General features: G+C 47.2%; 2 long non-coding RNA genes across 2 annotated transcripts; one reads left to right on the top strand and one right to left on the bottom strand.

Annotated features, from left to right (window-relative positions):
- Positions 1–819: 819 nt before the first annotated feature.
- Positions 820–18,949, top strand: LOC134479223 (uncharacterized). Its single transcript, XR_010052275.1, has 2 exons — positions 820–4,748; positions 18,753–18,949. It is a non-coding gene; the product is annotated as an uncharacterized LOC134479223 (long non-coding RNA).
- On the bottom strand, positions 8,827–26,168 carry LOC102552530 (uncharacterized). The gene is made up of 2 exons (XR_354949.5): positions 22,723–26,168; positions 8,827–9,800 (listed from the first exon to the last, which is right to left on the bottom strand). It is a non-coding gene; the product is annotated as an uncharacterized LOC102552530 (long non-coding RNA).

The following is a 26,168-nucleotide window of genomic DNA, read 5'->3' as shown; positions in this document are numbered from 1 at the left end:
GTACCTTTTACAGCTTTATCCTGGTACGGCATATGTGCAAAACCCATATACACACCCATATACACACACATGAGAATGGGGAGGGCATTCCCTCACAGTTTAAGATAGTCTAGTGGCTTTTAGCATAGTATGAAAAGTTCATAGATCTGGTTTCAAATTCTGCACTTCAGCTAAACTCTGTGAAAACATACCTTCATGAGTCTGTTTATAGCACCACAGAGAAAATGCACACAATTATCTGAGAAGGCACAAAACGTTTCTGCCTTTTCCAACTTCATATCTGCATGAGGTCAAATAGAAGTTTCAACCAGAATGAGACATTGAAACAGACTGATTATAGAAATAGGCATGAAGATTTAGGCATTGTCTTGTGAAGCCAAGTCCTCAGAGACAAGGCAAAGTTTAACGATGCAACTCTTCATAAGGCTTTGAATTGTTTTGTTTGGGAAAATACTGGTTTTTTTTTTAAATTAAAATATGTTAAACATTTAATGGACTTGTTATCATATTGAAACGAACTGGCAAATATTTAAAAACATTTCTGTTTTATTTTAGAGTAGGCTAGATAAAAATGAGTAGTATAAATGGTTACATTTAGGGGGACTCCAAAAATGTTTAGGAAAATTAAAATATGTGAAGTACCACTAGGTGGGGCTGATGAGAGCAAAGAACAGATTGTGTGTGTGTGTGTGTGTGTGTGTGTGTGTGTGTGTGTGTGTGTGTGTGTGTGTGTGTGTGTTGGGGGGAGAAGGAGGGTGGGGGCTGGAGTGAGGGAGAGGTGGGATTTGACTGATACATTTATAGTATGAGATTTCTTAATAGCGATGGTATTTGAAGACACTATAGTAAGAAAAGTGATTGACCCACGCCTTACTCAATAGAGTTTTCATAACCTAAAGAGGATAGCGTATGCCCTTTGGGCTCTCTCTGTAATTCCTCCTGACAGAAGCTATGCATATTCCACAGAGAAGCTAAGTCACTAAGGGGATTAAGCAGAAGGTTCTAGAAAGAGCCCAGTCTTCTCCACTCTGTGTGCTGAGGGACCTCTGGGGTTAAAGGTAAAGCTCTGAGGCATCTTGGTTGGAAGGAGTACATGAGAGAGTCATCTCCTTGCAGCTGCATCTCCTGCTCAAAGCTCCCAGGAAGCCAGCTGGGAACTGGACTAGGAAGTCAGCGGGGTGGAAGCTACTGGGTTACTTTGAGAGAGCTGACTAGGTCTCCAGGTGACGGAATAGTGTAAATACCTTCAAGTTTGTGTGAGGAACTTCAAGTGGGATCATGGGTAATGAACAAGAGCTGGAACTGGGGGTTGGCTCAATAAATGAGTTTGAGAGAAGTGGGCATCATGTGCCCCTGCCCCCAAGGGCTGGGCTTTAGTTGTGTTCTCTGATATTTATCCACTCGTTCATAGACGCTCTTGCTAGGCAACATGCCGAGGATGCAGGTGATTGCAGCGGGCATTTTCCCCGGCCTTGAGTCCTCGTTTGGCAGAAACAAAAGCCAGCCCTGATAGACAATCTCATGCCAAGCCTCCACCCCAGCTTTGAACGTTTGCAAACTGCACTCAGTTCATTCTCTAAGATGTCATGATTGGATCTTTGGCATGAAATAGCGGTGGGAATTATGGCTTTGCAAAGCTGAACAGAGTGACGGGGATGCTGTTTAGCCATGGTTGCTCTTTCTGTTTCCCCTCTGCTCCGTCTTCTCTCCCCTGCTGCTTACTAGGCGTCTGTGAAGTGAGAGGCGCTGGGGTAACAAGACTTGAGCTGACTATACCTGCGTGAAGAGCAGGTTGTAATTGTCACTGGGAAGGACAGCAGAGGATGGGAACCAACTTTAGATCAAGATGGTTGTGATGGCTATTCCTGGTTGTCAACCTGACAGCATCTGGAATGAACTACAATCCAGAAGTGGAGGGCACATCTGTGAACCAGATCTTGAGGCAGAGTGGACATGAAAAACTTAGGCCCAGGCAAGGGCCTCTGATCCCAGGAGACAGAGGCAAGCAGATCTCCGAATTCAAGGCTGGTCTGGGACAGAGCAAAGTTCCACATCTAAACATGGTGTAACACCCCTTTAATCCGTACCTTCTGCTGGAAGCTACAAAAGGACAATGGAAGAAGGAAGTGTTTATTCTTCACTTTGCTTGCACTCACTTGCCAGCCGGAACCTACCGGAACCTGCCGGAACCTGCCGGAACCTACTCCTTCAGGATTCCAGCGTCTACGGAAGACCAGCGGAAACAACCAGCCTCGTGGGACTGAGCAACTGCTAGATTCTTGGACTTCCCATTCACAGCTGCCCATCGTTGGGTGAGTTGAACTGCGGGCTGTAAGTCATCACAATAAATTCCCTCAATATATTAGATAATCCACACGTTCTGTGACTCTAGAGAACCCTGATTAAGACAGTGGTCAACAGGGGCATTTGCAGGAAGTGAGTTCAGACTGTGGATGTTTAATCTCGGCAGGATGGATGTTTTGGGACACATGATTCTTTGTTGCTGGGGACCATCCTGGTCACTAAGGACCCTTAGCTGCGCCACTGCCTTCTGCCCACTAATGCAATAGCCCTACACCTGCTGTGACAATCAAGGTTGGCTCCAGATGCTACCAACTATCCCTCGGAAGGCAAAGTTACTTCCAACTGAAAACCACTGGGGAGCCCATCAAGTAGAGCGTACCGAGTTGTGTAGGTCGCAGTAACTTGTTTTCACTTTAGGTAGATGTCAAATATTTTCAAGCAGGGGTGACATTATCTACTTTGCGTTTTGAAAAGATCATTCAGATTGCAGAGCCATGGCTGGAGTAATGTCCACGCTCATCGTGGTTAGGGGTGTTGTGGTCACTAATGTCAATTGTCAGCTTGACACAACTTTGAATTACCTGGGAAGAGAGTCCCAACAAGGAATTATCTACATTGGATTGGCCCGTGGACATTTCTGGGCGGGATTGCTCCAACTGCACCAATTGCTCTTGCAGAGGATCCTGGTTCAATTCTCCCCCACCCCCCAAATGACAGTTTATAGCTGTCCCTAACTCCCATAACTCTAGACTTAGGGGATCCAACGCCCTCCTTTGGCCTTCACTGGTACTGCAAGCACGTGGTGCCCAGACATACATACACAGCATAAAGTGAAGCTAAAAAGTCTAGTCACAGCCCCTGGAGAGATTGCGGGGTGGAAGGACAGTTACAACCTCAGGAAAGGAACAAGATGGCTTATTGAGTTGAATAGCATCTGGTCATGGTCATGGTGACCAGTGAATCCTGACTGTGACCAAAGTTTGACAGTAACTAACAGGCATTGGGGACAGGGACTGACGTGGTGTAGCAAGGGCCTTAAGTGTTAGAGGAAACTGTGTGAACAGCCATGAAAACCTCTAACCAAGTATTAGAGGCACGAGTAAAGCCCGTTTGTTGGTTTTTAATTGCACAGAACATGGCTGCCAGGATTTTAAATTGTAGGTCTGTGAGGGTGTAATTAAGTGAGAGGCCCAGTTGGACCGACTGGGACACCAGGTTGTTGATGGAGCTTGTGAGAACGGTCTTCTGATATTAAAATTCAGGTTCTGAGCTATCTGCGTCACTCACTCTATTTGTATGTTTTACCTCTAGCTAGCCCTCTAAGTCCCAAATATAAATAACCAGCCCCCGCAGAGTACTTTTTCTGCTGTCCGTGTGAAAAGCCCTGTCTGAGGCTTGATGGTGCTCGAAACTGAGAGGTTCGGTAGGACATTTTCTTGATGCCAAACACAGGTCCTTCATCTCAGCTCCATCAGGAGCCACCCCCATCCGTCCTGTAAGTCTCTTCTGTAGATGGAGGTGTGAATGTAGTAACTGTGTTCTTCACTCTGTAAAAGGCCTGAGGACAACCTGGGAATGGTGGTTTAGACTTGTAACCTCAGCACTGAGGAAACTGAGACAGGACAGAGAACTCAAGGCCAGCTCGAGCTACACAGTGGGTTTGAGATCAGCCTGGCCTGCATAGCAAGACCCTGACTAAAACAAGAAAACACAAGATCGGGAGACTCAGCGTCTGGGTAGTGTTAGGAAACAAGAAACCCTAGGTGCCAGGCCCATAGTCCTTTCTGGAATAACCCCTAGGCTTCTTACTTGGCTCTAGCCCAGCTTCTTGTCTCCACACGTATTACCCTCCCCACCCCCTGCCACACACACACAGAGTTCAACAGGACTTCCTTTCTGTCAGGCGTGTGACTCGGCCATGCATGTTTCATGGATTGGGAGGAGGGCCCTGTAGCCCAGGTAACCAACTGCTCTGTGAAAGGGCAGGTGACTGTTCACTGTTCGAGTCATAGAGAAAGCATTTTAACTTGGCAAATATACTTAGTGGACTATAATGGCCTGGAAGGGTTCTGCCTCTCCCCCAAAGTGAGCAATTTCCTCCTTCAGCTCTGCCTTCACAGGCCCATGACGTCATAACGACCCTGTGCGTTTATCTGTAATTACCTGGAGTGGCAGCCAGCCCTTTCAAGAGGTTCTTTGGTCCAGTCCTAGAACACTCTCAAAGGTGGGTGGACAGATGGATGCCCTCTTCCCAGAGTACAGGAACCAAGGTAGACAGCCTTGGGGTACACAGCAGGTGGCAAAACTGACCTAAAATGAAGATCAAGTGTCTGCAGCCTTCTGGCCATCTCCTGACCCTGAGTTCTGTCAATTTGGGCTGTGCTGCTGCCCTAGCAGGTTGGGAAGTTTACATGAAGGCCAGCGAAGGGATTTGCCAGACTCAGGTAAAGATATTTTCTGGCTTGGGAAATCAAGAAGTATTTACCCTGGATACCTCAGGCGCCTTGGATTCAAATACTCCAGTACTCAAATACACCGCCTCTCTTTTTTGTATGAAATTAATCTTGTTATGTAATCCAGGCTGGCCTAGAATTTAACAGTCCTCCAGCTTCCACCTTCTCAGTTCTGTGATTATACACACGTACTACCACATCTGGCCTCAGTGGGCTTCATTTGATCACGCACTGACATTTAAAATAAATTACATCTTACTTATATGTGCGTGTGTGCGCGCGCGCGTGTGTGTGTATGTGTGTGTGTGCAGTGTACTGTGTGTATGTCTGTGTGTGCAGTGTACTGTGTGTATGTCTGTGTGTGTGTGTGCAGTATACTGTGTGTATGTCTGTGTGTGTCTGTGTGTGTGTGTATGCATGTGTGTGTGCAGTGTACTGTGTGTGTGTGTGCAGTGTACTGTGTGTATGTGTGTGTATGTGTGTGTGTGCAGTGTACTGTGTGTATGTCTGTCTGTGTGTGTGCAGTGTACTGTGTGTCTGTGTGTGTGTGCAGTGTACTGTGTGTATGTGTGTGTGTGCAGTGTACTGTGTGTATGTCTGTGTGTGCAGTGTACTGTGTGTATGTGTGTGTGTGTGTGTGCAGTGTACTGTGTGTATGTGTGTGTGTGTGCAGTGTACTGTGTGTATGTGTGTGTGTGTGTGCAGTGTACTGTGTGTATGTGTGTGTGTATGTGTGTGTGTGTATGTGTGTGTGTGCAGTGTACTGTGTGTATGTGTGTGTGTGTGTGCAGTGTACTGTGTGTATGTGTGTGTGTGCAGTGTACTGTGTGTATGTGTGTGTGTGTGCAGTGTACTGTGTGTATGTGTCTCTGTGTGTGTGTGTATGTGTGTGTGTGTGTGTGTGTGTGTGTGTGTGTGTGTGTGTGTGTAGGTCAGAAGATAGCTTGCAGGTGTTGCTCTCTCCTTCCACCATGTGGCTTGAACTCAAGTTGTCAGGCATGGCGGCAGGCACCTTCACTCACTAAATCATCTATCACATACTTTCCAAACTTATACTCTCATCTGAGGCCTGAAAAAAGTTACATCACTATTACTTACAAGTGGGACTCTTGCTTCTCTCCTGGTATCTAACTTTGCATCACTTGAAGCCTTTCCTGGATGATCTACCCAGTCATGGACACCTGTGGGCTTTGTGCCTGTGATGAGGCAGAACTGGAGTTAGATGACAGCTTTTAGCACCACGATGTACAGTATGACTTTACTGCCTTGGCCCCTTCCTGTACTCTTCATCTAGCAGTGGTGACCTCTAATTGTCCCGGTACCATTGTCCCTCTGTCAAGGTAGTCAAGAGACTGTCTTGAAGACTCCCAAATATACAGATGCTCAAGTCCCATCATACAACGGGGTAGTGTTCGGACACAACCTATAATGTCTTTTATATCAAATCACCTTTTTTTTTTTATAGTACTTAGCCCAGGGGAAATGCTGTGTGGGTAACTTGCCCTGTGCTGCATGAGAAAACAATTCTGTTCAAGTTCAGTACAGTCACGTTGTTCCCCTCATGTGTTCTTGATCTGAGCTTGTTGGGATCCATGATGGAAAGTGTAGAGCCCACCAACATGGCGACTCACTGGTGCATGGCCTTGGCACTCGGAAGTCTCTTTCTCTGGAATGTTCTTTCTTTGGAGAAAGGATGGTTTTGTGTGCTGGCACCATAGCCTTCCTGGGCCTTGGCTCAGTCTTTTCCTGACCTTTTTAAAAGACTGCAGCCATCTTCCGTCAAGCATCTTCTTCACTCAGGGCTCACTCCTGACTCTTTCTCTCGCATTTCACAATCATTTATACTTCCTTTTCGTTGCCTGGCATCTCCAAATTCTGTGTAAGGGCTTTGTTTTGCTTGAGTTTTTATTTTTACTTCTAGTCATGTGTGCATGTGGCATCCACAGGGTCTAGAGAAGGACACCAGATCCTCAGGAGCTGCGCAGACATCCTGAGCTGCCAGACATGGGTGCTAGGAGATAAACTCGGGTCCTGTATGGGAACAGCACATGCTGTTAACCTCTGAACCATTTCTGCAGGCCTAAGAGCAGAGGTCTTTGTGGTTTTACTGGCCGTGGTATCCCGGAGTTCAGAACAGAGATGGGATCCTTGGAAGGAGATGATCAAATGTGAATGGACTTAGGTTTGAGCAAAGAACTTAGTTTGCATTGTCTCTTGCTTCTAAAGAGAGGGATGAAAATCACACAGGAAAGGTGCTGTGGATGAAAGCAATCACTAACACAAGCCCAGGGCTTATTCAGTGTCTGCTTTGAAATAGAGCGGGCACTTTGCTTGGATTTCCTTATTTAATAGCTTTTTATCTTCATTCCACAAACAAGGAAGTTGAGGCTTAAAAAACCAGACGGAGTCACCTTTCAGGGTCAGGAAGGAGTCAGGTCCATTTTGGTCTAAGCTCAGATCCAGACTCTTTTGTTTGTTTTTTGTTTTTGAGACAGGGTTTCTCTGTGTAGCCCTGACTGTCCCGGAACTCACTCTGTAGACCCAGGCTGGCCTCAAACTCACAGAGATCACCTTCCTCTCCTCCCTAGTTCTGGGATTAAAGACTTTCACTACCTGGCTAGATCCAGGACATTTCCTTCTCAAAACTTGCAGTTTAACCCTCAGTAATTGTCCTAAGTCATCTCGTGTGACAGATCTGCAGGGTCTGCCTTCTCTCCTCTTCTGGGAGCCCACCCTCCATTGAGAACATCTTGGCAGTGTCCCTCACCAGGAGAGGCAGGATGTGGTGGCAATGAGATAGGAAGATTGTTAGAAAAGCTTTCCTTACCCCTAATTTACTTGTTATCTGGACAACAGTTCTCCCTCCTGCAGTCTGCTGTGCTACTGAAAACCGACCTGTCTCTAAGCTCCAATACCCTGCCACAGGACGCCTCACCTCACAGAGGACCCTGGACCTAGGTTGTGGCTTGGACCACTCTGCTCTACAATGCAGTCTACCCTGACAGAAGTGTTGGGGTCCCAGAGTCATTCACAAACCACACAAACACTGATCTTGTAATACAGGGGTGGTTTATTGATTGCACACCCTAAGACTGATTGATAGAGCTGTAGGTCAGAATTCGGGGGCTGAGGCTATGACCCCGAACATTTCTCAGGGCCGGTTTATACAGGCAAAAACCACAATGAGTCCATATGCAGGTGCAGGAAGTGCTGCCTAGTGGTTGGCTCTGGCTAGCTAGCTAGACAGTTCTAACTGACCTTTATTCTCGTTGGTCCAAAGTGGAGCCTATGGTTGTCAAATTTCAAAATTAACAAACTTCAGAACACACAGAACATAACAGGGTAGGTAGTCAGCATGACCCTGCTCTGAGTCAAGTTATTTCTCTGTGTCAGTGACTGACAGGCACATTACAGCAACAATATGAAATAGCTGGTGGGCATGGAACAAAATGGCTGCAGCTATGCCAGTGGGGCAGACCTTGACAGGTGTGGGCTTTCCCCTCCCACACCTCTGCAGCTTGAATTCCAGGCTGGGGAGTTGAGTGGGAGGATGACGGAGGGGAGTCTTATCCCTTCTCTAAGGTGACACCCAGAGAGTGAAATGGTATAGAGCCCCTCCCACCCTTCCAGGAGGGGCCTAGTACTCCCCAGAAACACCTCAGGAGTCTGTGAGAAGGGCCTGTGCTCACCAGCCCCCTTCCAGTTCCTGAGATGAGCCTCCTGCCAAGGGACCTAAAGATGCACTGATTTGTTGGTCCTGAAGTCATGTCACTTCAGTTACAAGTTCTTTTTTTTTTTTTTTTTTTTTTTTTGGTTCTTTTTTTCGGAGCTGGGGATCGAACCCAGGGCCTTGCGCTTCCTAGGTAAGAGTTACAAGTTCTAAATTGGAAAATCTTGTTCCTCCTTGGATAAACCAAACTACCCAGAGGCTTGGATAATTTTCTTCCATCCATCCATCCATCCATCCATCCATCCATCCATCCATCCATCCATCCATCTGTTCAACCAGTCTGGCCAGACTCAACCATAATTAGCTAGGTGTTGACAATTTAAATTGGCAATTGACAACTCAAGGGGAAGTGTATTTATTTTTAAAGCTCAGGAACATTTTATATCTGGATTTAAAAAGAAAAGTCACACCGTAGGGCCGGCAAACTGTAAATCTTGGCAGCTGCCTGGAGGAGGGACATGGAGAAAAGAGAAAGGGGCATGAACAAGCAGCCACATGGCAACTGGGAGGTGTTTCTGAGAGGTGAAAAAGCCCCAGGAACCCAGAGGAAGGGTGATTAGGCTCTGGCTAGCATCGGAGAGAAACAGAAAGGAAGACGCAGACTCGGAAAGGTGGGAAGACTTCAAAGAGCTTGCATGGTGACTGCTGGGGAAGGAAGGGCACGGTCAGGGAAAAGCACGCTTATTAGTGACGTGTGTTAATTTAAGAGACTGTTCTCCAGGACTGGGGCAGTGTAGAAAAAGGGGAAGTCTTGCTGGAGGAAGTTCAATGGAAACAGGCTTTGAGAGTGTGTAGTCTCTCACTCAACCTTAGGATTGAAGCTCAGCCACCTTCCTTGCTCCTGTCACCTCTCTGTGCCTTCTCCAGCCATGGTGGATATGCCCCTCTGGATCCGGAAACTCTTTCTTCCTGAAGTTGCTTCTGGTCGTGGAATTTTATCGCAGTGACAGAAAAGTAACTGGCATAGAAGCCAAAGGGCCTTCAAAAGGGCAGGAGAAGTTTCATGTCAAGTGTTCCCGAGAGGTCCCACGGACAGCAGGATGCTCAGTGTGGCTGGTCTAGCTCTCTCAGGTGTCTTTTAGTCCTTACATAAGACCTGTTTTCTGAGCATCCCCACAGTGTGTTTTATGGAGGCCCCATTTACATCCAGAAGCTCATGTGGAGCCCTCTACAGTTTAAATGTCCCACTCCAAGGTGTCTGCTGAAGTTTAATTGTCCTTGTGATTACAAGGTAAGCTGTTGACAGGTGACAAAGGTAGGGAGTGTCCCAGCCTCCACAACAGATTCAGGTCATTCCTGTGGTTAGTGAGTTCCTGATTAAAACAAGAAAAGAAAAATATTGAGTACAGGCCAGTTTCCTCTGTCTGGATGTCTCTGTTTCCTTTTGGCAAACCCTAGTTTTTCAAATCTTTTATCTCCTATACTAACAGGTAGGTGGTTGCTCTTAGGAATACGTCGGGGGCGGGGGTTCAATTGCGGTGCAGACTGGTTTGAACTGGACAGAGTAACAATAACCAGGGCCCTCAGGATGAAAGAACAGGTCAAGAAGAGCTGTAAGCACAGTTCTGGGTGGGGTAGGTGCTGCCGGAGATCCCAGCACTCAGGAGGCTGAGGCAAAATCGGGAGCTCAAGGCTAGCCTGGGCTATAGAACAAGACCTTGTCAGGAATAAAAATGAACCAAGATGTGACATTTTTTCCCCTTGGGTTTGGTATTGGGTTATTTCTTCTATCCATTTGCTTGTTCACCATCCATGCAACATGTATGTGCTAGACTGGCCAGCACTAAGTCACTGTACTCAGGCTGAAGGAACACAGATTCTTTTTTTTTTCCATGTTTGATGATTTACCATAGGCTGGGAATTCTTTATCTACTTCTCACAGTGGCTCCTAAGGTAGGTGTTATTTAACTCTGTGTTAATATTAAGGAAGTTGCAGTTCAGAGATGTTGTATCATGTACCGAAAGGACCCCAGTAAGTGACAGAGTTGCGATCTGTATCTAGGTCAGTGGACCTTAGTCAGAGGCGATGTGGGCCCCCAGGAGATGTTTGACAATGTTTGGAGACATTTGGGGTTGTGATAGTGGGAAAGGCGGGGGAGGGGACGTGTTCCTGAGGAATAGAGGCAATGCTAAGGAATCTGTGTGTTATTCTAGACAGGGTTTACAGTGTAGAGAACAACCTCCTGGGATATCAATAGCAATAGTTTGGAGCAGTGGGTCACGAAAAAGTAACGAAGTATGAGAATGCTGTGAAGGTATTCTAGGAGGGAAAGTACAAGTGGTGAGAAAGGTGGGAGGAGAGACTGGAGTTATGTAGACAACCCAACCCTGATCCTAACCCTGACCCTGATCCTAGCCTTAACTCTAAACCTGACCTTGACCTTGACCCTAACCTCATCCCTAACTCTGACCCTGACCCTAACCCTCACTCTGTAACCCTAACCCTAATGCTCTAACCCTAACCCTGCCCTGACCCTCTAACACTAACCATGACTCTCTAACCCTAACCTTAACCCTACCCCTAACTCTCTAACCCTTACCCCGACTCTAACCCTGAGTCACGGTCCAGGGGAGAGGCAGGAAGCATTCAGTCTATGGGTGGCAGGGATTCAGGAAGCAGCGACTATAAAAGCAAAGGGAAGAACTTGATGACTACAAACATGCTGAGGAAGGGAGAGGCAGAGGAAGTGGACAAGTCAGGATGACTCCATTTTTCCGAGCTCCTCCTCCTCCCTTCCCTTCCCACTCACCCTGTCTCCCTCTGGGCTCCACATTCAGGCTTTCGGTCCAAGCTCCCACATCCATCAAATGTAACGAGGAAAAATCTGTGTTTCCTTTGTTTTGTTCCCAGTGTCAAGAACCAGCAGCTCCCCCTGTGCGCGTGCACACACACACACCCAGCAGCAACGGGAGTTCACACATCTTTTGAATCTTGCTTCCCTCTACATTTCCTGTTTATAGGGTCGTTTAAAAACTTCAGCCAGTGCCTAGGATCGTTCTAAAGACAGACACATGGCTCCTGAGAGAACCTCAGGGGAATTTCTAACCTGAGGGAGGAGGAAGGAAACCCTTTGTCTGTTTTCTCTGGAGTGGTTTCCAAAGGACATTGCCTTCGGGACCTTGTGGATGGCCCTCCTCTTTCCTGGCCCTTCGGGGGCGCCAGTCCAGGCATCTGCCAGAGAACCAGCTCTCTAGTTGTGCCTGAATCCCATTGATAGGAACATGTGTTTGGTCTCCAGCTTGGCTTTCCAGTCTCTTTGCAAATTCTAGTCCCTGATAGCCTTGTTGAGAGGCCACCGGCGTCTCAAGCTTTGTGGCCTCTTAAGCCTTTGGGAAAATTTGGTCAGTAAGAAGTCTGTGGGATTACAGATGTAGCTCAGTTAGTACAGTGCTTGCCTGGTGTGCAAGAAGGTGAAGCCTTGGGCTAATCTCTAGTACCACAGAATTCAGGTGCACACAACAGTACTTCCAGCCTTCCAGAGGCCAAGGCAGGAAGACCCACAGTTCAAAGTCTTTTTTGGCGACAAAGTGGGTTTGAGGCCAGTCTGGGATCCATGAGACCCTTATGGAAAAAAAATAAGTTATAAACACAGGCCAGTTGCTATTGTCATTAACAGTTTAGCCTGCAGCTGTCACGGTGGCTCTGAACACCCATCCAGAGGGAGGTGTGCACCTGAACCCCCTGTGTGCTCTGCAGCCCTTCTCATCCATGTCTCCCATAGGCTACTCCTCATGTTCTCTCCATTCATCCTTCCCATGTTTCTTTCCTCCAGCTACCACAACTTGCCGCCTCCCTTTTTATTTCTCCTAGTCTGCCCCCCCCCCCAACTGGGAGCATGTAGAAAAGCCAGCCTCTTCCTTGCCTTCCACCCCTGCCCCATGTGTGCCTTCTCTTCCCTTTTCAGGCATCTGGTTTTACAAGCACACACACGCACGCACGCACGCACATTCGTGGTAGTTTCAAACTGTCATATAATCTGTTCTTGGGAAAGGATTGGACATCAGTGTGCCGGGGCAGCTTAGTGATGTAGTGTTCTGGGAGATAAAGTACTCCAGACTTCAACAGCCTGCGTTGGAATCCGGCCTTCCTCCCTACTCGAAGCTCTAGCTACATTGTTAAATTCCTTTATGCTCAAGTTTCCTCAGCCTATTCATTGGCACTAAGAGGAGCGCTTACCTCACAAGGTTGAACACTTAAGTGCCACCGAGAAGATTATGGGAGTGAGGTAAATAGTTTGGACAAGGCCTAGCCCTTGAGGAGTTGTGGGAATTGTTACCTCCGTGAAAAGGAGTTGTTCTGCTGTAGTTCTAGAAGGGGTTCTACTGAGAGAGGCAGAAAAGAAGGGGAATACCTGAATCAGAAGGGTGGCAGAACTCTCCATGACACCACAGTGACTACCTACCCTTTCTGGGGAAGAAAAGGCTGTAGCGGCATACTGAGTCAACAGCCACTGTACTGTGATAAGTGGTGACCAGGAAAGGCTGAACCAGATGACCTAGTTAGCACGTGGCTGGGACTCAGGGGCACTGTCAGCAAAGCAGTGCAGTTGAGGGAGGAAGGGAGTCCTTACTGGGTAGAACTGCTGCCGAGCTGCAGGAGGAGACCAGGCTAGGACAGCGCTGGGCCTGTGCTGCTGTCAGAGGACCAGAGGGGAAAGGGAAAATGTGTTCCCTTGGGAATGTGTTGGGTGGGTAGGTGGAATTGGAACCTATATGAGAGGATGCAATGTCTTCATCTGGCCTTTCGGAGTGCCAAGCACACGCATGGTGCACAGTCATACACGCAGGTAAAACACTCATGCATCAGGTAAAATGAATAAACCTAATTTGAAAGAGAAATAATATCTTCACCCAGCAAGCAAGCCAATTTGCAGATCCAGGACTTTCTTCCTGGGTTCCTGTCTCAACAGCAGGGCCATCTCTCCATCGGGAGAATACTCTAGGGTACCCAGGTAGACCTGAGGTTTGGTGAACGCCGTTCATCCCGGAGCGTCAGTTGTGTCTGTGGTCCCAAGACTCACACAGGTATGGACCTGCTGTGGATCCCGCTCTCCGCAGAGACTCTGCTCTGCCTTGGGGACCCTCTAGGCTCTCTTTTGTGAAGTGTGAACTAGAGGAGGTAACGCCCAGAAACGGGAGCAATCAAACTGAACTGCAGGGGTGATCGAGGCTGTTGCTTGGAACAGGAAACGACACCTAGAGCTGAGGCTAAACCAAGCACAGAGCTTCCTCTCCCTCACTTCGTCCGAGAGAGGAGGCACCAGAGGTATTCCTGAGCAAAAGCTGCCCAGTAGTAACTCTTACGGATTGAGTTTTGGCACCTCCTACATCGTTACCAGTCAAATGACAATTCCAGGTCAACCAGATGCTAGAAGCCACAGAAAAACTAGGAACTCAAAAGAACACTCAGATGTTTACCTAAAGTAGTGGCAATGTCCATGTCCCGGGAAAGACCCTTTCTCTACGGGCTCGTTTCCTCTACTGGCTCCGAAAGGACACGGACTCCCACACAACAGGCCAGTCACGTGGTCAAGCGGACTGCAGTGACCCAGCAGGAAGAGAGTTCTTGGCAAGGAGCTTGGCCAAGCTACAGGCAAGGCTGGGGTGGACCGGCTGACTGGGTCACTGCTTACTTTTCCACACTCTATCAGGGAGGCCCTATCTGCCCTCCCCTCCCTGACCCTCATTCATTTTTCAATCTTGAGTCAAATAGTAGCAAAAGTACCATCCAGTTCCTAGCCAAAAGATACTTTTGGTCAACACGGCCAACCATTAGTCATTTCACAGCAGGCTGTCAAGGAGGTCCTGCAGTCCAGACTAAGAGGCCTCAGGTGGCTCAAAGAAGCACTCTTTACAGGCTTGGAAGAGAACCCTTCAGTAATCTTCGCCATCTGCATTTATACAGGAGAGGGATATGTGATAGTCTTGCTCAGTCTCCATTGTCAGTACCCAGTTGCATCAGAACTCTGGGCCTTGCCCTCGCCTGATGAATTCTCTTTTCTTCCTCTCCCTGCTGTGGTTCTTCCCAAGGTGAAAGTTGCAAGAGATACTAACTGGGAGAAATACCTGTGCCGTGACCAGTGTCTTTTCCGAGGCTTCATCTATTAATAGAGCAATGACTCCTTTACTAGCCCAGGCCCAGTTATTTACTCTCATCCATCTTCTTGGATCCAAAATGAAATTTCTAAACACACCCCAAACATCCCTATCCTCATACCTCTGCCTGTGAAATTTCTTTTCTCTCCATAGGGTGTCTCTCTTTTCTTGCTGTCTCTAACTCCGTCTGTTCTTTAGAGTCTATCCAAATGCTGCTGTCTCCCTGGAAGTCCCCGCCTATCCCTCTGCTCAGAAATGAGGTCCCTCTAGCACAGACCTGCAACCCCAGCATGTCTGATATGAAATTACGAAAGCCAGAGCAGGAGACTAAGCCCCTGTCTATGCACAAAATGAATTTGTGATTCCTCTGTCTTCCGGCATCCTGGCTTTTCCTTTTTCTCTTTTGTTGTTTCCTGTTTGCTTTTTCCAGGCAGAGCTTCTCTGTGGAGCCCTGGCTGTCCTGGAGCTTACTCTACAGACCAGGCTGGTCTCGAACTCACAGAGATCTCCCTGGCTCTGCCTCCTCCAGGTGCTGGGATTAAAGGTGTGTGCCACCTCCATCACTGCCACTAACATCTAAGATCTGCTGTTAAATTATAATATAACAGGCTTTCTTCATCTTCATCATCATCACCACCACCACCACCATCATCATCCCCCATCATCATCATGACTGTTCCGTCCTCCTCCTCCTCCTTTTCATCATCACCACCTCCTGGTACCTCCTGAACATCTGCTCTACCATGAGAATACCCTGGGCTTTACAATCTCCTTTGCTTTTGTAGCTCCTGAGAGCATTATGTATGCACGTTTCCTTGCATAATATTGTTTTATGTTTGCACAGTAATGTTTTCTGGGCTGCGATAATAAAAAAATGGGATGTGGACTCAAACAGTCTTAGTCAGTATAGTGGCTCCACTATTTCATCATCATCCGTAGAACTTTGGGGAGATCGGCCTGAGAATCAACCTTCCTGCTGGCCAAACGCAGATTGCAATGCCCAACACGGGACGGCTGTACCACATTAAATAATCATCACCATCGTTTATCGAATGCGTATTTTGTGCTGGGCAGTACTTCAGATATCTTTCCTCCATTATCTTATTGAATAATTTAAACCCCCACAACAGTGCGATGAGGTAAGAGAACCCTTACTTTACAAAGGCCGCTTAGGGCCAAGAAGCCAGTGAGTGAGAGATCCAGAAGAGGAAGACGTTTGGCTTCAGAATTGAGGGCGATGCTGACCAACTTCTGCCCAGCATGCTCGACATGTACTCTCTGTACAGCGTGAGCTGAGTGCCCAGAGAGCACTCTGTAAGCAACAGCAGCTATTCTTACTTCCATTTTTATTGCTGTGCGCCACTGGAGTCTGTCTAGCACTTCTTTGCTCCCCCACACCCCTCCATAGTCATAGCTGGCTGCAGCTAAACCTTTTCCGTGTTCTATCCCGAGTGAAGTCTCTATTCTAGCACATGAACAAATGTACTAGAATGAATGAATTAATGGGTGAATGGGAAGTGGGGGGGGGAGTCCTTGAGCAGTGGGCGAAGATGATCAGAAATGAGTTCCGATAGCTAGGCTGGAGGACGCAGGGGTGGAGGGAGGCCCCAGGGACCTGACTTATGCCCGGCACTCAGGGCGTTCAGCAGTACTTTCGTTAATGACTGCAGAGGTGGAGTCGAGAGACTGCTAATTGAATTGGTGAAGCCAATGAGGTGAAACAGAAGCCAGGCACTTAGGGGGCCAGGCTGGAGTATCAGACAGTCCTTGACAAATCGGAGAAATAAACAGAGTCAATAGACAGAGCTTCAGGAACTGCAGCCTGTGAGTGCTTCCCAGGGAGCAGCTGCTGCCGATGAATCTACCCAGGGAAACCTTCGACCCACTTTTCTTTTAGCCTCATCTGCCTGGATTGCATTGTTGGGCCAAGCCCGAGAGGTACAGTGATCTTGATGAGGGTCTTGATTTGGATCCAGGAATCTTATGGATAAAGCTCCCATTTAAAAGGCTAAGCTATTCCTCTACCCCGGCCCCTTCCCCTTATTTGTCTGTCTACCTTGGCACTATGGAGATAGCTTCCCCCTCCCCGGCCCCCAACCTCCATTCAGTAAAGATTTACGCTCACCCCATGGTGCCTCATTTGGACAGTCCCAGCAGGGCTAACCTCTCTCTGCACACCCCACTTCGTGCCTCCTATCCTTAGCCTTAACTGTCGAGCTGCTTTAAATGTTAGCCCGACCTCATTTTCTCTAAGAAAATGACCTGTGTGGGAAAAAATGGAAGTAGGGCAAAGGATCTGATGGGGGAATCCCCACACATCCCCACCAGCCTCGAGGGACAAACATCCTAGCAGGATGAACCAGCCCCAGCTTCATGCTTCTCATGCAGAGTCTTAGGTCAGTGTCTGTTTCCCTGAACCAAGCTCCCCTGGTTATAAGTATTGGAAAGCTACTTGATTTATCTTATTCAAAACGGAGTGTTGAGGGCTGGGGATGTAGCTCAGTGGTAAAAGCTCACACGGAGCAGGTACAAGGTTTGGGGTTGATCCCAGGTATGCAAAAGAGAATCAGAGTCAGAAGTGAGCCTCTCACTGGAAGAACCAGAGGTGGCCACATCAAACCCCTTCTTGGGCCTTAAGGGAGAAGCTCTGGGGTGAGGGTGCTGTTGTGAACCACAACTGTGTCACCTTCTCTGGCATCATGAAGTGATGCTTCTGGTCATCATAGCAATTGGAGAGGTTCTTACCATTGGCCTGGGGTACCTTGCAGCCAGACACTGGGGCTAAGATAAGGGTACCAGGGATGTCTCTGTTCAGGAATGCCCATATGGGGTGACAGATGTCAATGACTGGGGCAAGGAGGCTTGAACCCCAATTCCCAGCTAGGAGCAAGCCAGGGCTACTGTGTTACAAGCTTAGAGACCTAAACCGTCTTTCTTTTATTCTTTCTTTGAACATGTGTTCACTGAATATCTATCTGCTGGCCACATGCTGTCCTAGCACTAGAAACATGGAAATGCTGGTGTTCTTGTAGGAAAGACGAAGAATAAGAGAGCAAATTAATAAGTAAAACATATGTTTCCAGAAAATGGTGAGGAGAAGAAATAAAGCAGATAGGAAGCATGCAAAATGTCAGCAGGAGGGGGGGGGTGAATTTAAACATTTAAACCAGAGTAGCCAGGGAGCGTGTCACTGAAAAGAGAACGTTTGATTCAGGGCCTTGCAAGCAAAATGATGGAGCTAGCCACATTGTCTGTGGGAGGGGAAGGGATGAGGAGGAGGTAAATGAAACAGCCAGTGCAAAGGTCCTGGGGTGGAAGTCTGTCTGGCACTCTCTGGAGCAAATGGACAGGATAGCTGATGAGGTCAGAGCATTATAGGTTCGTGTACGAGGTCCCCTGGCAGAGCTCACACAGTAAAGCCAGTCTCTCTTTCCATCCTTACTTTAGAGGCTATGGTGGTTTGTATATATTTGGCCCAAGGAGTGGCACTATTAGAAGGTATGGCCTTATTGGAGGAGGCGTGGCCTTGGAGTAGGTGTGTCACTCATCCAGAAGCCAGTCTTCTCCTAGCAGCCTTCAGATGAAAATGTAGAACTCTCAGCTCCTACTGCACCATGCCTGCCTGGATGCTGCCATGTTCCCGCCTCGATGATACTAGACTGAACTTTTGAACCTGTAAGGCAGCCCCAAGTAACTGTTGTCCTTATAAGCGCTACCTTGGTCATGGTGTCTATCCTAAGACAGAGGCCAACGCGGGGGTCCCAGGATAGAGCTGCCAGGCTGAGAAGTAAGGTTCTGACCCATGGTAGGCACTGAATTTGGATTCCCAGCCCTACCCTCAGGGGTCTCAGTGGGTGATGTGACAGCCAGCCCTAACCTGAGATCACTGTGGTTTTGCCTGCCCAGAAACGAACTGCCGTATCCCAGTCATTAGAGTTCACAGAACGTGATACTCTGAATCACGGGGTGACTAAAGAAACTTTCCATGGAGCCAGGGATTCCTTCAGGGCTGTTGACCGTTTGCTCTGGATTGCCTGGGAGATCCTAGTGGCCTGCAGGTGAGCTGAGAGCAGGACAGAAATAGGCCGTGAGGTGTGACAGCCACCTTTGCTTCTGTAAAACTCTGTCTCTGGGGGAAAGAGTGAATCCATCGTTTTCTTACTCTATAGCGGGAAAGAGAGAAACAGCTGGATGAAGCCAAACAATATCCCTGCCCAGCTGTGGACTCCACGGACTGCTGTGATGCACACCTTTCAATATTCGCCTGTCCCACCTTTTACCCTGCTCCCTTCTGCATGGCATGCTGTCTGACTCTACGGCTGCTGTCCTTCTGCCAACAGTAAAAAATTAATTCATGTAATCTAAATTTGAACTGAGTCTAGGTCTGGGTTCCTCTCAGTGGTTCAGTCTCCACAGCTCATGAGCACCTCGAAACCTTCCCATGTCCAGGTTTTATTATCCGGGATCTCTGCTCGTCTGGGCTCCAGAGTCCTCCGCAGGTTCCTCAAGTCTCCTAGATGTCCAGAGAGGTAGGTGACTTGCATTTCACCGAGATGGTGTGCTGACAGACTCCTAGACAAGGCTTGAGAATCCATCTCTCTCCTGTCCCCAGGCCTACCTTCTGGGCTTGAGCAAAGAGACTGTTCCAGAAGCAGGGTGGGGCGAGTCAGCAGCAGTGAAGGCTGAAGAGCCGACACCTGCTGAGTCCTATGTCTCTCCCACCATCTTTACTCTCTGTCATCTGGAGGGCTCTACGTGTGGCAGAGGGAAAGGCGACACTTTTGGAACAAAGGAACATGCCCGTTTTGGGGTATTGGCAGGTCCCCTCACTTGCACATTTTGGGATATTAACCAGGTGGAAGGAAGGGTCTGCTGAGAAACAATTTGAGCTCTCTGAGCTGTGGACTCTTTTCTGTGGAGACACAGAGACCAGGATGCTCTCTGCAAGTCAAAGACAGGACAGCTCCCATGGAAACCAGGGATGGCTCTTGAGGTTCTGAGTGAGCCAGGCGGGCAGACGATTATATTCTGGCTACTCTTCCTGGGCTCTTCAAAGGAAGCAGCATATATTTTACACTGTTTTTGTTTTACTTTTCCTCAACTGAGACTCAGGGAACGAACCATGTCAGATTTACAGCTCCAGGATTAGCACACGCTTGGGGACTTTTGCTTTTGGGTACAAAAGCGACAATGCTCAGACAGTATTAGATGGATAAAATACACAGGCAGAGAGAGCGGCGGGGCCGTGAAGGCTGAGCTTTCATTAGGGCCACACTGCACAAGACCATCTGCTTAAGCTTCAGGCAGGGGATTTGTAGGAACAGTTTTAGCTATTCAACTTCCTCTTGCACTTCATCTTTATTACAAATGCTTATGGCTGGGGCTGGAGGGATGGCTCGGCAGTTACGAGCACTGGTTGCTTGTCCAAAGGATCTAGGTTCGAGTCCCGACACTCTCATGGCAGCTCACAACTGTCAGTAACTCCAGTCTTAGGGACTCGGGCACCTTCTTCTGGCCTCTGTGGGTACCACAGACACATGGTGCACAGACATACATGCGATCGAAGCATCCATACACCTAAACATAAATGAATCTCTAAAAACTGAATGCTTTTTCCTAACTGATGACATCCCTATTGGATTTTTACTGGCTTTTGATCGACGGTGCAAGAGTAAGGAAGACCCATGTACCCTTTGCCTTTGAGGGGATAAGATCATGTGCTAACCACTGCACACCTCACATGTCATTGACTAGCTGGGGAGAACATTAAGAATCCTAGATTTTATCCAGGTCACTTTTTAAATGAATGTTCTGTGGATAAAAACATGTTTCTCACTCCTAGCAGGATATTATACTGTTGTTGTTTATGTGTTTATTTTTGTTTGAGGCAAAGGCCCCAGGTTGACCTCAGACTCACTATGAAGCCACAGATGATCCTGAACTCCTGGTACTCTTGCCTCTATCTCCCAATACTGGGACTATACTAACTAGGCCTCATCTCCAGCCCATGATGCTATAATGATGTGGCTATTAAATGACTTGGCTCAAACACTTACCATACTCTTATTCCATATTTTCCTGTCTGAAAGCTTAAAATTTTATTGCTCGACAACTATGCTAGCCTCTTCTATCTTGCTCTTTCTGTGTGTAATCAGTTCATACAGCCAAGGAGCTCTGGTTCCGACTCCAAGAGCTACTGGGATGTTTCAAGTGAATGAGAAAGGATTAGCTACTTGGCTCCTACTCATTGGCCTTGCAGAGACATCTCCCTCTCTACACTTCTTCTCCTATACTCTATTATTCTGTGCTATGCTATGCTATCCTATCCTATCCTATGCTATCCTATGCTATGCTATCCTATCCTATGCTATCCTATGCTATCCTATGCCATGCTATGCTATGCTATGCTATCCTATTCTATGCTATCCTATGCTATCCTATCCTATGCTATGCTATCCTATGCTATCCTATCCTATGCTATCCTATGCTATGCTATGCTATGCTATGCTATCCTATCCTATGCTATGCTATCCTATGCTATGCTATGCTATGCTATGCTATGCTATGCTATGCTATGCTATCCTATCCTATCCTATCCTATCCTATCCTATGCTATCCTATCCTATCCTACGCTACGCTATGCTACGCTATACTATGCTATGCCATCCTCATGGCAAAATCATTAGATATGTTTAGGCTTCCCTGGGGTATAAACTTCAGTCCAAAGCTCTTTTGCCATTGTCTTGCTTGCTAACTATTGGAAGAGCAAGCCATAGTTCCCATAACTCAGACCAGTAAAGGTCAGGAGAGTGGGGACAGGAAAATGAGCTGCACAGACAGTGATGGATGTATTACTGCACACACAAAGTTATTCTATTCTAGTTTTCTTTCTGAGCATGGTGGCTTATGCCTGCCATCCCAGCATCTGAGGACAGCCAGGGATAAACAGAGAGATTTTGTCTCTAATAAAATAAATCATCTGGGTCCTAGTTCCCATTCCTGTTTGCACACCAGGGACCAGAGTCTGGACCTCGGGGACGAGATAACATTGCCGAGAATGAGTTCTGTGAAGTTAGCCCTGTCACTGCCAAAATTATAGACTTCCTCCTCCTTCTCTCCCTCTTCCTCCTCCTTTCCCTCTTCCTCCTCCTCTCCCTCTTCCTCTCCCTCTTCCTCCTCCTCTCCTCCTCCTCCTTTGAGACAGGGTTTTGTTTGTGTAGCTCCGACCATCCTGAAGCTCACTTTGTAGACCAGGCTGGCCTTGAACTCAAAGATCCATCTCCCTCTGCCTCCTGAGTGTTGGGATTAAAGATGCGAGCCAACACTACCCCACAGATTTCTCCTTTAAGTGCCATCTAGTTGAATGAGTGTTTGGCTTTAAGACTATCTAACCAAAGGTAAAAATCAATCCCATTGGGTTAAGAGAAGAAGGAAGTCACTCTAAGTTAATCATTTATTTTTTTAAAAAATTGACTGTCATTTCTCAGAGTTGCATAAAAGACAGTAAGAGAGGCTCAACTTCCACAGGGATCTCTTCCTTGGGTCCCCAGTGGACGTATGTATCTTTCTCTTCATTGGCACATCAGCATTTACTGAGTAACTCTGATATTCTTCCTGTCTGGAATCCCCCCCCCCCCGCCCTGCTCCTTATCCCTGCTTTCTTTCCTTAATCGTTTATCTCTCAGACTGCAGCTCCCTGAGATAAGGCTTACAGTGCCAGCTTCCTAAAAACCTTTGTACACGTGAGGACACTAATAAATGATTTCATAGCTTTCTCTGAAAATGGCTTTTGATGCAGAAGGGGAGGGTTTTAAAGAGCAAAGGAAGACAGTGGATGGGAGACAGCGGCGAGGCAGTCAGTCACACGAGGTTCAGGCTGGCACACAGGTTCTGTCAGTTTGGGAAAGAGAGACTGGGAATCTCAGAGACCAGGTTGGCCATTTCCTCAAGAGCTGAAGATACTGAAGTGAAAGCCATGCGTTCTCTGTGGATGTCTGAGACTTAAAGCAGTTTTCGTCCTCACCAGGGAGACGGGAAAGCGGCAAAAGTGAGCCAGGAGCAGCTGTAATTTAGGTTAAGGAGAACATGGGAGAGTCCTTGTTATCCCGGAGAAAATAAAAAGGTCGTTTCAGAACTCACCTTCTTGTATCAGGGCAGGCCAGGACCTTGGACATTGGAGTAGGACAGCCGGCCTTCAGCTCTTGGCTTCCTTTACTTAATCACATGGCTTCGGGCAATGCATTTACCCCACCAGGTCTCAATTCCTTGTCAGTAACATGGAGGTTAGAATAATAACTACTTCACGAACTGGCATTTACAAGCCTACTGAGAAGAGGAAACCGCAGACTGGCACATGACAGCTGCTGCTGTTTCCTATGCTAGGACTGGATTACACTGGAGGGAGGAAAAGGAAGAACTAAATGATAGGTTGGGGGGTATGGATTTTAAGAGGTGGGTTGGGGTTATACAAGGAAGGACCTACCTATCAGGAGGGTTGAGGTTTAGAATGGTGGAAACCCCAAAGTCTCCATGCCATCTAAGAATCCTATAGGTTATTTAGGGCTGGGGGACAGATAAGGATACTTCTGTCAAAGGAGTGATTAGGTGTGTGGCTGGACACTCGCTGACTGCAGGGTTTGCCTGTGTTCAGGTGGCAGCCTCGTTACAGTGCTGGCCGCAGAGCAGCCGCCAAGCATCACCTGGGATGGGATTATGTTAGGCGAAACCCTGGGCCACGCTCCAGACTGACTGAATCAAAGTCTGCATTTTAACAACATTACCAATGATTCATGGCACAAAGAAGTTGAGATGAGTGGGCAGGGAGCTTCGGGAGTGTTACCACTTCCCAGCAGGAAAGAACACCATCAGGGGCTGCTAAGAATATGATCGCTGGGCTGGAGGCATAGACACTGACTGTCTAGCCTGCTGGCCTGCCTCCTAATTCCTCAGACTCACATGACAGGAGGAGTGGGCAAACCAACTCTGCTAGCTGTCTCGTCACACACACACACACACACACACACACACACACACACACACACACACATACACACACATACACACATACACACACACATACACACATACACATATACACACATACACACAAACATACACACATACACACAAACACACACATACACACACATACACACACATACACACACACATACACACACATACACACACATACACACACATATACACAAACACACACATACACACAAACATACACACACATACACACAAACACACACATACACACATACACACACATACACACATACACACACATACACACACACAGTAAGAGAGACTGAGAGAGATTGAGAGGAAAATAAATGAACAAACTTAAGAGTCCGATTATGAGGCAGGCATGGCAGCACATGCCTGTCATTCCAGAACTTGGAAGGTAGAGGCAGGAGGATCAGGAGTTCAAGGTTGTCCTTCACTAGACAGTGAGTCCCAGGCCGTCCTGGGTTGCATGATACCCTGTCTCAGACAAAACAAAATCTGATTGCATTATAATTTTAAATGAAGTTTATACTTCAGTGGGCTTATTATCTCTTATTATTTTCTCCCATCCTCCCCTTAGGTTTAGAGACATAGTCTCAATGTGAACCCCAGGCTGGACTCTGGAGTGCTGGGGTGATAGGGCTATGACTGTAGGAGCTTATCTTCAAATAAACTCTGACTACAGAACGATGCTGCGGAAAGATATATCACCAACATAACATAACGAACGCTGTTGGCATACACACACACACACACATACACACACACACACAGTGTGGGGGTGGGGAGAGAGAGAGAGAGAGAGAAAGAGAGAGAGAAGAGATCAGCTATAGTCAGCATAAGTTGTGATCACCAGACAATGTCTCTATCAGTTGATTCATTAGACATTCCCTAATGCATAACTTCTATTAATAGTCTTATTAAAAACGTCTCTATAGCCATCTGCCAGGAATGCAGTAAACCAGTTCAGTCAACCCCACAGCATCTCTGGACTGAGACCTAAGGCTTCTGTACAGTGAACCTCGAAGCTCTGGGAGCGAAAACCGTGCTGTGTCTGTGGCCAGTGTTTCTTCCTTAGTCCACTTTGTGCCTCAGATTCTCCACAGCAAAGTGAGCAGTGTGGGTAGTAGGTAGAGTCTTAGCTCATAAGAGCTTGGATCCCCTTCCTTTCTGTTTTTATTCTTCCTTTTCTTCCCCCCTCCTCCTTTTCCTATGCTGCTGGGGAAGGAACCCAGGGCCCAGTACACTTATGTAAATGAGCTGCACCTCCATAATTACCCTTCTTCTTTCAAAAGAGTCTTTGGTTACTTACTTTTGAAGCTTGAGTCCTTGCGTGAGGTAGGGCTTGGCCCAAGTCTAGAACAGTCAGGTTTAGTGGTTTGAAAGGTTGATGTGGTTGCCAAGAGTAAAGGAGGATGAAGGAAGCCAGAGAACCCAGTCAGTCTGTCCTTCTGCACGGTCAGAGCAAGTCTGAGGGGACTGTAGTGACCAGCGTTATCTCATGCTCCGTGTCACTGGCATCCTGGTTAGAGTCTCTTTGCATCCTTAGTATATAAGTTACTGCGCCTGACCCTCAGATTCTCTGTCCATCACCACTGTCTTCATCAGTATCCCTTCATGGTCTCCAAATCTCTCTGCCAAGAAAGAAAACTCTATTCTTACCTTTGAACCAAACCAATGTCCTTATGCATATTAATTAATGCAAATAGACATACAGCCTGGGAATGACTAACTGTGCCTAGTGGGTAAACTGTACTATGAATTGATAGATGGCAACACCATGTATGTCTTATAGTCCTTCAGTAACCCCACAAACCAGTCATAACTTTTTCTCTTAGGAGGGGAGCCTACGGGCTTGCAATGTTGCCCAGGCTGGTCTTGAACTGCTGGACTATATAGTCCAAGCTTTTTCCACGTAAGCTCCCTAAGAACAAATACTGCAGGTCCATGCAATTGTGTATAAACTTTGAGTTTTACAGAAGATATTGGGGTTGAGGATTTAACTAAGGGTAAAGCACTTTCTTAGCAGATATGAGGACCCTGTTTCCGTTCCAGGTACCACCCAAACTTAATAGAACACCCCTCGCCTGGATTTTGATTTTAAATGCTCACTAGATAATTCTGATACATAGATTGATACTTTTTACCCATCTTCAGAGGAAATAAAAACAAAGGAAGCCTGCTACAAGCTTAAAGTTCAAGCCAAATACAGCAGATCCAGGTTTACATTTCCTGGGTCTGTCTGCATTTCAAAGAAATCGTTTCTGTATTGTGGATACACGTAACGAAAAAAACTAACCATTTAAGGAGCATTTCCATAAGGCAGCTTCCCCCCCGCCCCCCACATACCTTAAGCCTCAGTGCTTTGCTGTGGAACCAGGAAGGAACAAGGTATTTTACAAGATTTCATGGTCCCAGCAGCTTCTAAATTCTTTTTCCTTACAAGCTGCCAGACTGGATTTAGGACTTAGCAAAACAAACAAAATGAAACAAAGTGTAACATTAAACCCAAACAATAACTTTAGCTTTGCATTCCTCAGGGAGGGAACTTCCGGAACCTGTGTGTGTGT

The sequence above is a fragment of the Rattus norvegicus genome, chromosome 6, assembly GCF_036323735.1.
Source record: "Rattus norvegicus strain BN/NHsdMcwi chromosome 6, GRCr8, whole genome shotgun sequence".
Lineage (NCBI taxonomy): Eukaryota > Metazoa > Chordata > Mammalia > Rodentia > Muridae > Rattus > Rattus norvegicus.
This window is presented reverse-complemented; position numbering and strand designations above follow the sequence as displayed.